Source organism: Nerophis lumbriciformis, linkage group LG09 (assembly GCF_033978685.3).
Source record: "Nerophis lumbriciformis linkage group LG09, RoL_Nlum_v2.1, whole genome shotgun sequence".
Lineage (NCBI taxonomy): Eukaryota > Metazoa > Chordata > Actinopteri > Syngnathiformes > Syngnathidae > Nerophis > Nerophis lumbriciformis.
This window is the reverse complement of record NC_084556.2, coordinates 2335333-2352007: the sequence shown is the minus strand read 5'-3', so window position 1 is coordinate 2352007 and position 16675 is coordinate 2335333. Positions and strand designations below refer to the sequence as shown.

General features: G+C 38.0%; 1 protein-coding gene across 3 annotated transcripts in view; it reads right to left on the bottom strand.

Annotated features, from left to right (window-relative positions):
• zbtb16a (zinc finger and BTB domain containing 16a) overlaps positions 1–16675 on the bottom strand; it is a 485240-nt gene that overhangs the window by 193622 nt on the left and 274943 nt on the right. The gene's annotated exons all lie outside the window — the stretch shown is intronic.

The following is a 16675-nucleotide window of genomic DNA, read 5'->3' as shown; positions in this document are numbered from 1 at the left end:
TTTTAATCACAAGGGTTTTATCTCTCACCTGTGTTAGTTTGAAGGCGAAACGACAAACGCTCTCAGAGGAGATAGATTTTGAAGAAAGGTGACCGTTTTTTACAAAAATGTTGTGTTGAAGGGGGAATAGCAAACTTCCTGTTGATTTTTGCTGGGGGTTGTCAATTTATGAAATGTAGGTCTAAGTGAGACCTACATTGAGGTTTTTGTTTCATGTCTCTCCGACCTTCCCAGTGGGAGTTACAGGCAGTTTTGTAATTTTTTTCTTCCGAGGAGCAGTTTTTTCTCCGTTTCATTCAAAAATTGCTGTAGAGCGCAATTTTTGAATTTGGGGTTAGGTTTTTTCATTAGATCACAGTTTTAGCCAGTCCTGATGTGTGTGTTCAGTTTGGTGAGTTTTGAAGCATGTTAAGGGGGTCAAAGAGGCAAAAGTGACTGTTTTTAGTACTTTTTTGTCTTGAAGGGGGAATTGCCAACTTCCTGTTGATTTTAGCCCGAGAATGTACCATTATGAAAGTTAGGTCTAAGTCAGACCTACATAGAGGATTTTGTTTCATGTTTTTCCGACCTTCCTAGTGGGAGTTACAGGCAGTCTAGTTTTTTTTTTTCCTAGGGGGCGCTAGAGCGCAATTTTGATTTTTGCAGTTGTTTTTTTTTATTAAAAGACAATTTTCGCAGGTCCTGATGTGTGGGTCAAATATGGTGAGTTTTGAAGCATGAAGTCCCATTGCATAAGGACTCCCTGTGGGAGTCCTTTTGCAATGGGCCATTGCGGGCCCTAATAAGTATGGTGCCAGTATGCTGTTTTTTCCCCCAATAAAATACTGGAAAGGATAGAAATGTAGTTTGTCTCTTTTATCCGATTATTAATCGATTAATCGAAGTAATAATCGACAGATTAATCGTTAGTTGCAGCCCTAAACAAACAGTATGTATTATTTACATATTATATACACAGTTAGAGATGTCCGATAATATCGGACTGACGATATTATCGGCCAATAAATGTAATATCGGAAATTATCGGTATCGGTTTCAAAATTATCGGTATCGCTTTGAAGAAGTAAAATTTATGACTTTTTAAAACGCTAGGGAGAAGTACAGAGTGCCAATAAACCTTAAAGGCACTGCCTTTGCGTGCCGGCCCAGTCACATAATATCTACAGCTTTTCACACACACACACAATGCATACTTGGTCAACAGCCATACAGGTCACACTGAGGGTGGCCGTGTAAACAACTTTAACATTGTTACAAATATGCGCCACACTGTGAACCCAAATCAAGAACCCTATTGGTTTTGAAAAATACCAAATTGAGGCTGTCAAAAAAACGAAATAAGGCGACATTCTCTGTTAGCACTTTAGCAGTCACAACATATATAAAGAAACCTATTGGTTTTGAAAAATACCAAATTGAGGCTGTCAAAAAATGAAATAAGGCGACATTCTCTGTTCGCACTTTAGCAGTCAAAACAGATCTATCAGCTATTGTGTTATTGTAAAACATTTAAGAACCCTATTGGTTTTGAAAAATACAGGTTAGAGTAATGTCAGCTGAGGTTGTCAAAAATGAAATACGGCTACATTCTCTGTTAGCACTTTAGCAACATATCTATCAGAGATTGTGCTATTATAAACAAATCAAGAAGCGTATTGGTTTTGAAAAATACAAAATTGAGTAATGATGGCTGAGGTTGTCAAAAACAAAATAAGGCTGCATTCTTTGCTAGCACTTAAGCAGTCACAACATATCTATCAGAGATTGTGCTATTGCAAACAAATCAAGAACCCTATTGGTTTTGAAAAATACAAAATGAAAGCTGTCAATAATTAAATAAGGCTACGTTCACTGTTAGCTCTTTAGCAGTCACAACATATCTATCAGAGATTGTGCCATTGTAAACAAATCAAGAACCCTATTGGTTTTGAAAAATACAAAATGAAGGCTGTCAAAAATGAAATGAGGCTACATTCTCTGTTAACACTTTAGCAGTCACAACATATCTATCAGAGATTGTGCTATTGTAAACAAATCAAGAACCCTATTGGTTTTGAAAAATACAAAATTGAGGCTGTCAAAAACGAAATAAGGCTACATTCTCTGTTAGCACTTTAGCAGTCACAACATATCTATCAGAGATTGTGCTATTATAAACTAATCAAGAACCCTATTGGTTTTGAAAAATACAAAATTGAGTAATGATGGCTGAGGTTGTCAAAAACAAAATAAGGCTGCATTCTTTGCTAGCACTTTAGCAGTCACAACATATATATCCGATATTGTGCTATTACAAACAAATCAAGAACCCTATTGGTTTTGAAAAATACAAAATTAAGGCTGTCCAAAAACCGAAATAAGGCTACATTCTCTGTTAGCACTTTAGCAGTCACAACATATCTATCAGAGATTGTGCTATTGTAAACAAATCAAGAACCCTATTGGTTTTGAAAAATACCAAATTGAGGCTGTCAAAAAACGAAATAAGGCTACATTCTCTGTTAGCACTTTAGCAGTCAAAACAGATCTATCAGCTATTGTGTTATTGTAAAACATTTAAGAACCCTATTGGTTTTGAAAAATACAGGTTAGAGTAATGTCAGCTGAGGTTGTCAAAAATGAAATACGGCTACATTCTCTGTTAGCACTTTAGCAACATATCTATCAGAGATTGTGCTATTATAAACAAATCAAGAAGCGTATTGGTTTTGAAAAATACAAAATTGAGTAATGATGGCTGAGGTTGTCAAAAACAAAATAAGGCTGCATTCTTTGCTAGCACTTTAGCAGTCACAACATATCTATCAGATATTCTGCTATTATAAACAAATCAAGAACCCTATTGATTTTGAAAAATACTAAATTAAGGCTGTCAAAAATGAAATAAGGCTACATTCTCTGTTAGCTCTTTAGCAGTCACAACATATATATCAGAGATGGTGCTATTGTAAACAAATCAAGAACCCTATTGGTTTTGAAAAATACAAAATTGAGGCTGTCAAAAACGAAATAAGGCTGCATTCTTTGTTAGCACTTTAGCAGTCACAACATATCTATCAGATATTGTGCTATTATAAACAAATCAAGAACCCTATTGGTTTTGAAAAATACAAAATGAAGGCTGTCAAAAATGAAATGAGGCTACATTCTCTGTTAGCTCTTTAGCAGTCACAACATTATCAGATATTCTGCTATTATAAACAAATCAAGAACCCTATTGATTTAGAAAAATACTAAATTAAGGCTCTCAAAAATGAAATGAGGCTACATTCTCTGTTAGCTCTTTAGCAATCACAACATATCTATCAGAGAGTGTGCTATTATAAACAAATCAAGAACCCTATTGATTTAGAAAAATACTAAATTAAGGCTCTCAAAAATGAAATGAGGCTACATTCTCTGTTAGCACTTTAGCAATCACAACATATCTATCAGAGAGTGTGCTATTATAAACAAATCAAGAATCCTATTGGTTTTGAATACAAAATTGAGGCTGTCAAAAACGAAATAAGGCTACATTCTCTGTTAGCACTTTAGCAGTCACAACATATCTATCAGATATTGTGCTATTATAAACAAATCAAGAACCCTATTGATTTTGAAAAATACTAAATTAAGGCTCTCAAAAATGAAATGAGGCTACATTCTCTGTTAGCACTTTAGCAATCACAACATATCGATCAGATATTGTGCTATTGTAAACAAATCAAGAACCCTATTGGTTTTGAAAAATACAAAATTGAGTAATGATGGCTGAGGTTGTCAAAAAACAAAATAAGGCTGCATTCTCTGTTAGCACTTTAGCAGTCACAACTCATGGGTCCTATACCAAGCAAGAACCCTATGGGTTTTGAAAGACAAAACAAAAGTTGTTTTGGTGGGGAATGACGACAACTTGAGGAATGCTGCCTCCAACATATATAAAGAAACCTATTGGTTTTGAAAAATACCAAATTGAGGCTGTCAAAAAACGAAATAAGGCGACATTCTCTGTTCACACTTTAGCAGTCACAACAGATCTATCAGCTATTGTGTTATTGTAAAACATTTAAGAACCCTATTGGTTTTGAAAAATACAGGTTAGAGTAATGTCAGCTGAGGTTGTCAAAAATGAAATACGGCTACATTCTCTGTTAGCTCTTTAGCAGTCACAACATATCTATCAGAGATTGTGCTATTATAAACAAATCAAGAAGCGTATTGGTTTTGAAAAATACAAAATTGAGTAATGATGGCTGAGGCTGTCAAAAACAAAATAAGGCTGCATTCTTTGCTAGCACTTTAGCAGTCACAAAATATCTATCAGATATTCTGCTATTATAAACAAATCAAGAACCCTATTGATTTTGAAAAATACAAAATTAAGGCTGTCAAAAAACCGAAATAAGGCTACATTCTCTGTTAGCACTTTAGCAGTCACAACATATCCATCAGAGATTGTGCTATTGTAAACAAACCAAGAACCCTATTGGTTTTGAAAAATACCAAATTGAGGCTGTCAAAAAACGAAATAAGGCGACATTCTCTGTTCACACTTTAGCAGTCACAACAGATCTATCAGCCATTGTGTTATTGTAAAACATTTAAGAACCCTATTGGTTTTGAAAAATACAGGTTAGAGTAATGTCAGCTGAGGTTGTCAAAAATGAAATACGGCTACATTCTCTGTTAGCTCTTTAGCAGTCACAACATATCTATCAGAGATTGTGCTATTATAAACAAATCAAGAAGCGTATTGGTTTTGAAAAATACAAAATTGAGTAATGATGGCTGAGGCTGTCAAAAACAAAATAAGGCTGCATTCTTTGCTAGCACTTTAGCAGTCACAAAATATCTATCAGATATTCTGCTATTATAAACAAATCAAGAACCCTATTGATTTTGAAAAATACAAAATTAAGGCTGTCAAAAAACCGAAATAAGGCTACATTCTCTGTTAGCACTTTAGCAGTCACAACATATCCATCAGAGATTGTGCTATTGTAAACAAACCAAGAACCCTATTGGTTTTGAAAAATACCAAATTGAGGCTGTCAAAAAACGAAATAAGGCTACATTCTCTGTTAGCACTTTAGCAGTCACAACATATCCATCAGAGATTGTGCTATAGTAAAAAAATATACGTAAAGAAACCTATTGGTTTTGAATAATACCAAATTGAGGCTGTCAAAAAACGAAATAAGGCGACATTCTCTGTTAGCACTTTAGCAGTCAAAACAGATCTATCAGCCATTGTGTTATTGTAAAACATTTAAGAACCCTATTGGTTTTGAAAAATACAGGTTAGAGTAATGTCAGCTGAGGCTGTCAAAAATGAAATAAGGCGACATTCTCTGCTAGCACTTTAGCAGTCACAACATTTCTATCAGAGATTGTGCTATTGCAAACAAATCAAGAACCCTATTGGTTTTGAAAAATACAAGATTGAGTAATGATGGCTGAGGTTGTCAAAAACAAAATAAGGCTGCATTCTTTGCTAGCACTTTAGCAGTCACAAAATATCTATCAGATATTCTGCTATTATAAACAAATCAAGAACCCTATTGATTTTGAAAAATACTAAATTAAGGCTGTCAAAAATGAAATAAGGCTACATTCTCTGTTAGCACTTTAGCAGTCACAACATATCTATCAGATATTGTGCTATTGTAAACAAATCAAGAACCCTATTGGTTTTGAAAAATACCAAATTGAGGCTGTCAAAAACGAAATAAGGCTACATTCTCTGTTAGCACTTTAGCAGTCACATCATATCAGATTTTCTGCTATCATAAACAAATCAAGAACCCTATTGATTTAGAAAAATACTAAATTAAGGCTCTCAAAAGTGAAATGAGGCTACATTCTCTGTTAGCACTTTAGCAGTCACAACATATCTATCAGAGATTGTGCTATTATAAACAAATCAAGAATCCTATTGGTTTTGAATACAAAATTGAGGCTGTCAAATACAAAATAAGGCTACATTCTCTGTTAGCACTTTAGCAGTCACAACATATCGATCAGATATTGTGCTATTATAAACAAATCAAGAACCCTATTGGTTTTGAAAAATACAAAATTGAGGCTGTCAAAAATGAAATAAGGCTACATTCTCTGTTAGCACTTTAGCAGTCACAACATATCGATCAGATATTGTGCTATTATAAACAAATCAAGAACCCTATTGGTTTTGAAAAATACAAAATTGAGGCTGTCAAAAATGAAATAAGGCTACATTCTCTGTTAGCACTTTAGCAGTCACAACATATCGATCAGATATTGTGCTATTGTAAACAAATCAAGAACCTTATTGGTTTTGAAAAATACAAAATTGAGTAATGATGGCTGAGGTTGTCAAAAAACAAAATAAGGCTGCATTCTCTGTTAGCACTTTAGCAATCACAACATATCCATCAGAGATTGTGCTATTGTAAACAAATCAAGAACCCTATTGGTTTTGAAAAATACGAGATTGAGTAATGATGGCTGAGGTTGTCAAAAACAAAATAAGGCTGCATTCTCTGTTAGCACTTTAGCAGTCACAACTCATGGGTCCTATACCAAGCAAGAACCCTATGGGTTTTGAAAGACAAAACAAAAGTTGTTTTGGTGGGGAATGACGACAACTTGAGGAATGCTGCCTCCAACCATCCCGTGGCTTTGGAGGAGGCGGGTTGACTCCGGCCGCAGCTGACGGGCCACAAAAGCTCCCATTCAACGTGGCGAGCGGCGAGGGCAAATCCTGTCATCGGGGGGCGTGAGCCAATAGTTGGGACGGCGGCCAAGACGTCCTCCACGCCGCTCCTGACCCGCTGGCTTACTGTACACGCCGTAAATACCGCCGTGCTCGCCGTGACACCTTTATGGACGACCAATAAGCACAGAAAACCAATAGTGTTCCTGGCCTGAATGTGGACATTGTTGGGACTCGGACCAGCACCGAGACAGGAAGAAAGGGGGCGGGGTTTAGCCGGCGTTACATAAGCAAAGAGTTCACGGCGAGGGGAGTCGCTCCGGTTTGGTTTTATGGCAGCGGATGGAATTACTTTTCAGCCGCTCGCTCCAAGACGACTTTGTTTTGGAAAAATAGCAGACGTGACGGTGAACGTGTTCGCTGGTGCTCACAGACACAAGTTATCATGAGCAGGGATTTACCAGCAACAACCTCAAACTACGCCTTTCCAAATGTTTATTAGGGCCCGCATGGCCCATTGTAGAAGGACTCCCAAAGTCCTTATGCAATGGGACATAAGGACCTATTGTATTTGTAAGGTTTTATTCTTTAGGCCTAGTGGTTAGAGTGTCCGCCCTGAGATCGGTAGGTTGTGGGTTCAAACCCCGGCCGAGTCATACCAAAGACTATAAAAATGGGACCCATTACCTCCCTGCTTGGCACTCAGCATCAAGGGTTGGAATTGGGGGTTAAATCACCAAAATGATTCCCGGGCGCGGCCACCGCTGCTGCCCACTGCTCCCCTCACCTCCCAGGGGGTGATCAAGGGTGATGGGTCAAATGCAGAGAATAATTTCGCCACACCTAGTGTGTGTGTGACAATCATTGCTACTTTAACTTTAACTTTTATTCTTTATTCTTCCGCCGCCACATTAAACTGTAATTAGACCCACTTAACATGCTTCAAAACTCACCATATTTGACCCACACATGACCTGCGAAAATTGCCTTTTTTTTTTAAAAAACGAACCACAAAACTCAAAATTACGCTCTAGCGCCCCCTAGGGGAAAGAAAAACCTAGACTGCCTGTAACTCCCACTAGGAAGGTCGGAGAGACATGAAACAAAAACCTCTATGTAGGTCTGACTTAGACCTACATTTCATAATAGTACATTGTCCGGCTAAAATCAACAGGAAGTTGGCAATTCCCCCTTCAAGACAAAAAAGTACTAAAAACAGTAACTTTTGCCTCTTTGAGCTGTAATTTGACCCCCTTAACACGCTTCAAAACTCACCAAACTGAACGCACACATCAGGACTGTCAAAAATTGCGATCTTATAAAAAAACCTAACCCCAACTCTCAAAATTGCGCTCTAGCGCAATTTTTGAATAAAACGCAGAAAAAACTGCTCCTCTGAAGAAAAAAAATGACAAAACTGCCTGTAACTCCCACTGGGAAGGTCGGAGAGACATAAAACAAAAACTTCTATGTAGGTCTAACTTAGACCTACATTTCATAAATTGACAACCCCCAGCAAAAATCAACAGGAAGTTTGCTATTCCCCCTTCAAAACACAATTTTTGTAAAAACCGGTCACCTTTCTTCAAACATTATCTCCTCTGAGCGCGTTTGTTGTTTCGGCTTCAAACTAACACAGGAGAGAGATTGAACCCTTCTGATTAAAAGTTGGCGAAAGAGTTTTGATACCTGCTCCGGTTTTGATTTTATGACCCTTCAATGAACCTCTGCGCTGATGCTGCTGTTTTTTCAAGATGGCTGCTTAAAAGCAGGAAGCACCAGCGTTCCCACACAATGCAGACAAGGTAGGTACACTAAACTAAAGTATTGGGACAATTCGGACTAAAAGTAGACAAAAGTATTGGGACACTTATGACTACCACTGGACAAAAGTATTGGGACACATAGCACGAAAACTGGACAAAAGTATTGGGACACTTGGGACTACAACTTGACAAAAGTATTGGGACACTTATGACTACCACTGGACAAAAGTATTGGGACACTTATGACCAAAACTGGACAAAAGTATTGGGACACTTAGGAATACCACTGGACAAAAGTATTGGGACACCTACACTGGATAAAAGTATTGTGACACTTAGGACTACAACTTGACAAAAGTATTGGGACACTTAGGACTAAAACTGGACAAAAGTATTGGGACACTTAGGACTAGCACCTGCCAAATACGCGGGTCCGACCAACGCTGCTTGCAGCTTTAATTAGGGCCCGCAATGGCCCATTGCAAAAGGACTCCCATTATGCAATGGGACATAAGGACCTATTGTTATTCGTTCGTTTTATTATTCTTTATTCTTCCGCCGCCACAACAAACTGTAATTTGACCCACTTAACATGCTTCAAAACTCACCATATTTGACCCACACATCAGGACCTGCGAAAATTGCCTTTTTTTTTTTTTTTTAAAACGAACCACAAAACTCAAAATTACGCTCTAGCGCCCCCTAGGGAAAAAAAACCTAGACTGCCTGTAACTCCCACTAGGAAGGTCGGAGAGACATGAAACAAAAACCTCTATGTAGGTCTGACTTAGACCTACATTTCATAATAGTACATTGTCGGGCTAAAATCAACAGGAAGTTGGCAATTCCCCCTTCAAGACCAAAAAGTACTAAAAACAGTAACTTTTGCCTCTTTGAGCTGTAATTTGACCCCCTTAACACGCTTCAAAACTCACCAAACTGAACGCACACATCAGGACTGTCAAAAATTGCGATCTTATAAAAAAAACCTAACCCCAAATCAAATAAAACGCAGAAAAAACTGCTCCTCGGAAGAAAAAAATGACAAAACTGCCTGTAACTCCCACTAGGAAGGTCGGAGAGACATAAAACAAAAACCTCTATGTAGGTCTAACTTAGACCTACATTTCATAAATTGACAAACCCCAGCAAAAATCAACAGGAAGTTTGCTATTCCCCCTTCAAAACAAAATTTTTGTAAAAACCGGTCACCTTTCTTCAAACATTATCTCCTCTGAGCGCGTTTGTTGTTTCGGCTTCAAACTAACACAGGAGAGAGATTGAACCCTTCTGATTAAAAGTTGGCGAAAGAGTTTTGATACCTGCTCCGGTTTTGATTTTATGACCCTTCAAAGAACCTCTGCGCTGATGCTGCTGTTTTTTCAAGATGGCTGCTTAAAAGCAGGAAGCACCAGCGTTCCCACACAATGCAGACAAGGTAGGTACACTAAACAAAAGTATTGGGACAATTCGGACTAAAAGTAGACAAAAGTATTGGGACACTTATGACTACCACTGGACAAAAGTATTGGGACACATAGCACGAAAACTGGACAAAAGTATTGGGACACTTGGGACTACAACTTGACAAAAGTATTGGGACACTTATGACTACCACTGGACAAAAGTATTGGGACACTTATGACCAAAACTGGACAAAAGTATTGGGACACTTAGGAATACCACTGGACAAAAGTATTGGGACACCTACACTGGATAAAAGTATTGTGACACTTAGGACTACAACTTGACAAAAGTATTGGGACACTTATGACTAAAACTGGACAAAAGTATTGGGACACTTAGGACTAGCACCTGCCAAATACGCGGGTCCGACCAACACTGCTTGCAGCTTTAATTATTATTATTATTGCCAGGCACACTGCAAAAAGTGAAATCTAAGTAAGATGAAATATCTCAAATAAAGGTGATATTTGCTTATTTTCTGTCTGATAAGATAATTCTTCTCACTAAGCAGATTTTATGTTAGTGTTTTACTTGTTTTAAGTGTTTTGGTCCTAAATGATGTCAGTAAGATATTACAACTTGTTGATGAGATTTGATGACCTATATTGAGTAAAACATGCTTGAAACTAGAATATCAACTGATGTGTCATCAACACTCACAAGTATAAAACTACTTTTTTAAAGTAATAATTTCTTACTTCAAGCATGAAAAAAAAATAAAAATACATGATGTCAAGATAATGGCACTAGCATTTACTTATTTAAGAATATTTTTCAACATATTGAGCACAAAGGTCTAATTTTTTTTTAATTTTTCTACCAAGAAAAGTGCACTTGTTATTAGTGAGAATATACTTATTTTAAGGTATTTTTGGGTTCATTGAGGTTAGCTAATTTTTTTTGGAAAGTCTTGACAAGCCAAATTTTCTTGTTCTATTGGCAGATAATTTTGCATAGTTCAAGTAAAATACCCCTAATTTTTGTATTTTTAGGGACTGCAATGTCCCTTTGGGACAGAGGACCCTATTGTAATTGTAAGGTTTTATTATTATTATTCCGCCGCCTCTATGAGCTGTAATTTGACCCCCTTTAACATGCTCCAAAACTCACCATATTTGACACACATATCCGGACTGGCGGAAATTGCCATCTAATCAAAAAACCAAACCCCAAAACACACAATTGCGCTCTAGCGCCCCCTAGGAAAAAAAACCAGACAAAACTGCCTGGAACTTCCAGTAGGAATGTCTTAGACCTAGATTTCATACATTGACATCTTTTAGCAAAAATCAACAGGAAGTTGGCAATTCCCCCTTCAAAACAACAATTTAGTAAAAACTGTCACTTTTGCCTCTTTGAGCTGTAATTTGACCCCTTTAACATGCTTCAAAACTCACCAAATTGGACACACACATCAGGACTGGCAAAAATTGCAATCTAATAAAAAAACCTAACCCCAAAACTCAAAATTGCGCTCTAGCGCCCCCTAGGAAGAAAACACAGACACAACTGCTCCTAAGAAGAAAACTCAAGACAAAACTGCCTGTAACTTCCAGTAAGAACGTCGTAGAGACATGAAACAAAAACCTCTATGTAGGTCTGACTTAGACCTAGATTTCATACACTGATATCCTTCAGCAAAAATCAACAGGAAGTTGGCAATTCCCCCTTCAAAACAAAAGTTTTGTAAAAACAGTCACTTTTGCCTCTTTGAGCTGTAATTTCACCCTCTTAACATGCTTCAAAACTCATCAAACTGGACACACATCAGGACTGGCAAAAATTGCAATCTAATAAAAAAAAAAACCAACCCCAAAACTCAAAATTGCGCTCTAGCGCCCCCTAGGAAGAAAACTCAGACACAACTGCTCCTAAGAAGAAAACCCAAGACAAAACTGCCTGTAACTTCCAGTAAGAACGTCGTAGAGACATGAAACAAAAACCTCTATGTAGGTCTGACTTAGACCTAGATTTCATACACTGATATCCTTCAGCAAAAATCAACAGGAAGTTGGCAATTCCCCCTTCAAAACAAAAGTTTTGTAAAAACAGTCACTTTTGCCTCTTTGAGCTGTAATTTCACCCTCTTAACATGCTTCAAAACTCACCAAACTGGACACACATCAGGACTGGCAAAAATTGCAATCTAATAAAAAAAAAAACCAACCCCAAAACTCAAAATTGCGCTCTAGCGCCCCCTAGGAAGAAAACTCAGACAAAACTGCCTGTAACTTCCAGTAGGAACGTCATAGAGACATGAAACAAAAACCTCTATGTAGGTCTAACTTAGACCTAGTTTTCATACACTGAAATCCTTCAGCAAAAATCAACAAGAAGTTGGCAATTCCCCCTTCAAAACAAAAGTTTTGTAAAAACAGTCACTTTTGCCTCTTTGAGCTGTAATTTCACCCTCTTAACATGCTTCAAAACTCACCAAACTGGACACACATCAGGACTGGCAAAAATTGCAATCTAATAAAAAAAAAACAACCCCAAAACTCAAAATTGCGCTCTAGCGCCCCCTAGGAAGAAAACTCAGACAAAACTGCCTGTAACTTCCAGTAGGAACGTCATAGAGACATGAAACAAAAACCTCTATGTAGGTCTAACTTAGACCTAGTTTTCATACACTGAAATCCTTCAGCAAAAATCAACAAGAAGTTGGCAATTCCCCCTTCAAAACAAAAGTTTTGTAAAAACAGTCACTTTTGCCTCTTTGAGCAGTAATTTGACCCCCTTAACATGCTTCAAAACTCACCAAACTGGACACACACATCAGGACTGGCAAAAATTGAGATCTAATAAAAAAACAACAACCCCAAAACTCAAAATTGCGCTCTAGCGCCCTCAAGGAAGAAAACACAGACACAACTGCTCCTAGGAAGAAAACTCGGGACAAAACTGCTTGTAACTTCCAGTAGGAATGTCTTAGAGACATGAAACAAAAACCTCTGTGTAGGTCTCACTTAGACCTACATTTCATATATTGACAACCCCCAGCAAAAACCAACAGGAAGTTGGCAATTCCCCCTTCAAAACAAAGGTTTTGTAAAAACCGGTCAACTTTTTTCAAACATTATCTCCTCTGAGCGCGTTTGTCGCGTCGGCTTCAAATTAGCACAGGAGAGAGATTGAACCCTTCTGATTAAAAGTTGACCAAAGAGTTTTAATTACTGCTCTGGTTTGGATTTTATGTGCCGTCAAAGTCGGTCCCGTCCATCGCTGCTTGCAGCTTTAATTTTTTCTTGTTTTTGAACACCGACTTTTTGCAGTGTATCTATAGTAGAGCAGACTGCGCCATAAACATTTTCTCGGCCTGGTTATATCAAATGATGGCTGCAAAGTGAGCGTCGAGACGCATGATGTATAGATGACGCGCACACACACACACACACACACACACACACACACATTAGCGTCTACTTAACAGCGATGGACATTGGAGACAATCCTCCGCTCCAAATTAAAGACCTCATTCCGTCTCACATCTGCCGAAGGAGGATTTACTCCTCTCCCTATTTCCTCGCTGGCATCCAGAAGCGTCTTCCCGTCTCGGTAGCGGGGGCACGGTGATAAACAACGCGGGCCCCTGCCAAGTGCTGCCGACTGTGTTGATTACTGTTGCGTCCGTGGCGATTTAGCACCGGCGCGAGCTGATCCGGCGCGGCGCCATCGAGCCGTCAATCATCATCTAGGACGGGCGTGTCAAACTTGTTTTCATTGAGGGACACAACGCCGTTAAGGTTGCAAAAGTGAATAATATATGAATATAAATGTATGTATGTATAAATTAATGTACAATATATAATTGCCTATGCATTTGATTATTATACAGGTAAAAGCCAGTAAATTAGAATATTTTGAAAAACTTGATTTATTTCAGTAATTGCATTCAAAAGGTGTAACTTGTACATTATATTTATTCATTGCACACAGACTGATGCATTCAAATGTTTATTTCATTTAATTTTGATGATTTGAAGTGGCAACAAATGAAAATCCAAAATTCCGTGTGTCACAAAATTAGAATATTACTTAAGGCTAATACAAAAAAGGGATTTTTAGAAATGTTGGCCAACTGAAAAGTATGAAAATGAAAAATATGAGCATGTACAATACTCAATACTTGGTTGGAGCTCCTTTTGCCTCAATTACTGCGTTAATGCGGCGTGGCATGGAGTCGATGAGTTTCTGGCACTGCTCAGGTGTTATGAGAGCCCAGGTTGCTCTGATAGTGGCCTTCAACTCTTCTGCGTTTTTGGGTCTGGCATTCTGCATCTTCCTTTTCACAATACCCCACAGATTTTCTATGGGGCTAAGGTCAGGGGAGTTGGCGGCCCAATTTAGAACAGAAATACCATGGTCCGTAAACCAGGCACGGGTAGATTTTGCGCTGTGTGCAGGCGCCAAGTCCTGTTGGAACTTGAAATCTCCATCTCCATAGAGCAGGTCAGCAGCAGGAAGCATGAAGTGCTCTAAAACCTGCTGGTAGACGGCTGCGTTGACCCTCGATCTCAGGAAACAGAGTGGACCGACACCAGCAGATGACATGGCATGGTTTGGTTTGCATTTCCTTTGGAAATCGAGGTCCCAGAGTCTGGAGGAAGACAGGAGAGGCACAGGATCCACATTGCCTGAAGTCTAGTGTAAAGTTTCCACCATCAGTGATGGTTTGGGGTGCCATGTCATCTGCTGGTGTCGGTCCACTCTGTTTCCTGAGATCCTGGGTCAACGCAGCCGTCTACCAGCAAGTTTTAGAGCACTTCATGCTTCCTGCTGCTGACCTGCTCTATGGAGATGGAGATTTCAAGTTCCAACAGGACTTGGCGCCTGCACACAGCGCAAAATCTACCCGTGCCTGGTTTACGGACCATGGTATTTCTGTTCTAAATTGGCCCGCCAACTCCCCTGACCTTAGCCCCATAGAAAATCTGTGGGGTATTGTGAAAAGGAAGATGCAGAATGCCAGACCCAAAAACGCAGAAGAGTTGAAGGCCACTATCAGAGCAACCTGGGCTCTCATAACACCTGAGCAGTGCCAGAAACTCATCGACTCCATGCCACGCCGCATTAACGCAGTAATTGAGGCAAAAGGAGCTCCAACCAAGTATTGAGTATTGTACATGCTCATATTTTTCATTTTCATACTTTTCAGTTGGCCAACATTTCTAAAAATCCCTTTTTTGTATTAGCCTTAAGTAATATTCTAATTTTGTGACACACGGAATTTTGGATTTTCATTTGTTGCCACTTCAAATCATCAAAATTAAATGAAATAAACATTTGAATGCATCAGTCTGTGTGCAATGAATAAATATAATGTACAAGTTACACCTTTTGAATGCAATTACTGAAATAAATCAAGTTTTTCAAAATATTCTAATTTACTGGCTTTTACCTGTATATATGGTAGCACTTTAGTATGGGGAACATATTCACCATTAATTAGTTGCTTATCAAAGTAACAAAGACTTTATTTAGAGTTATTTGGACACTAGGGGAACATCTAAGGGTTAGGGTTACTAATAAGCAATAATTCTGAGGTTATTGAGGGAAGACTCTTAGTTAATGGCTTACTGGTTGTATAATAAGGCCATGCAGAATAAGGCATGAATAAGTACTGTATTTTTCGTAGTATAAGTGCATAATAAAGAAGGAAAAAAACATATATAAGTCGCACTGGAGTATAAGTCGCATTTTTTGGGGAAATGTATTTGATAAAAGCCAACACCAAGAATAGACATTTGAAAGGCAATTTAAAATAAATAAAGAATAGTGAACAACAGACTGAATAAGTGTACGTTATATGAGGCATAAATAACCAACTGGTATGTTAACGTAACATATTATGGTAAGAGTCATTCAAATAACTATAACATATAGAACATGCTATACGTTTACCAAACAATCTGTCACTCCTAATCGCTAAATCCCATGAAATCTTATACGTCTAGTCTCTTACGTGAATGAGATCAATAATATCATTTGATATTTTACGGTAATGTGTTAATAATTTCACACAAACTATGAAAAAAACTGTGACTTATAGTCCGAAAAATACGGTACTTAATAATGACTAATTAAGAGCCAATATGTTACTACAAACCCCGTTTCCATATGAGTTGGGAAATTGTGTTAGATGTAAACATAAACGGAATACAATGATTTGCAAATCATTTTCAACCCATATTCAGTAAGCAGCTAAGCCCGTGACCTTCGATCCCTCAGGCTGTACTGCATCAACAAGCGACATCAGTGGTCTGGAACAACTATATAAAATGCAGCCAATATTACATACAGATAATATGTCATGAGACATGCAAATATAAATTATATACAAAGAGGATAACAGTAAAGGAAATTAAATTAGCTCAAATATAGCTACAAATGAGGCATAATGATGCAATATGTACATACAGCTAGCCTTAATAGCATGTTAGCATTGATTAGCTTGCAGTCATGCACTGACCAAATATGCCTGATTAGCACTCCAACAAGTCAATAACATCAACAAAGCGCACCTTTGTGCATTCACGCACAGCATAAAACGTTTGGTGGACAAAATGAGACAAAGGAGTGGAAGGTTTTACATGTAAACAAACTGTTGCGTCACAGTTCAAGAACCGCCGAAATTAGTAGGAAAAAACGATGTTCATCATATAGTCTCATCAGTGAAGCATATACACAAACATATTAAACTGTGGGATTTCTAACAATTGGGAAGGTTTGTGTCATGTTTGTCCTCACACAAAAAACATCATAAAAC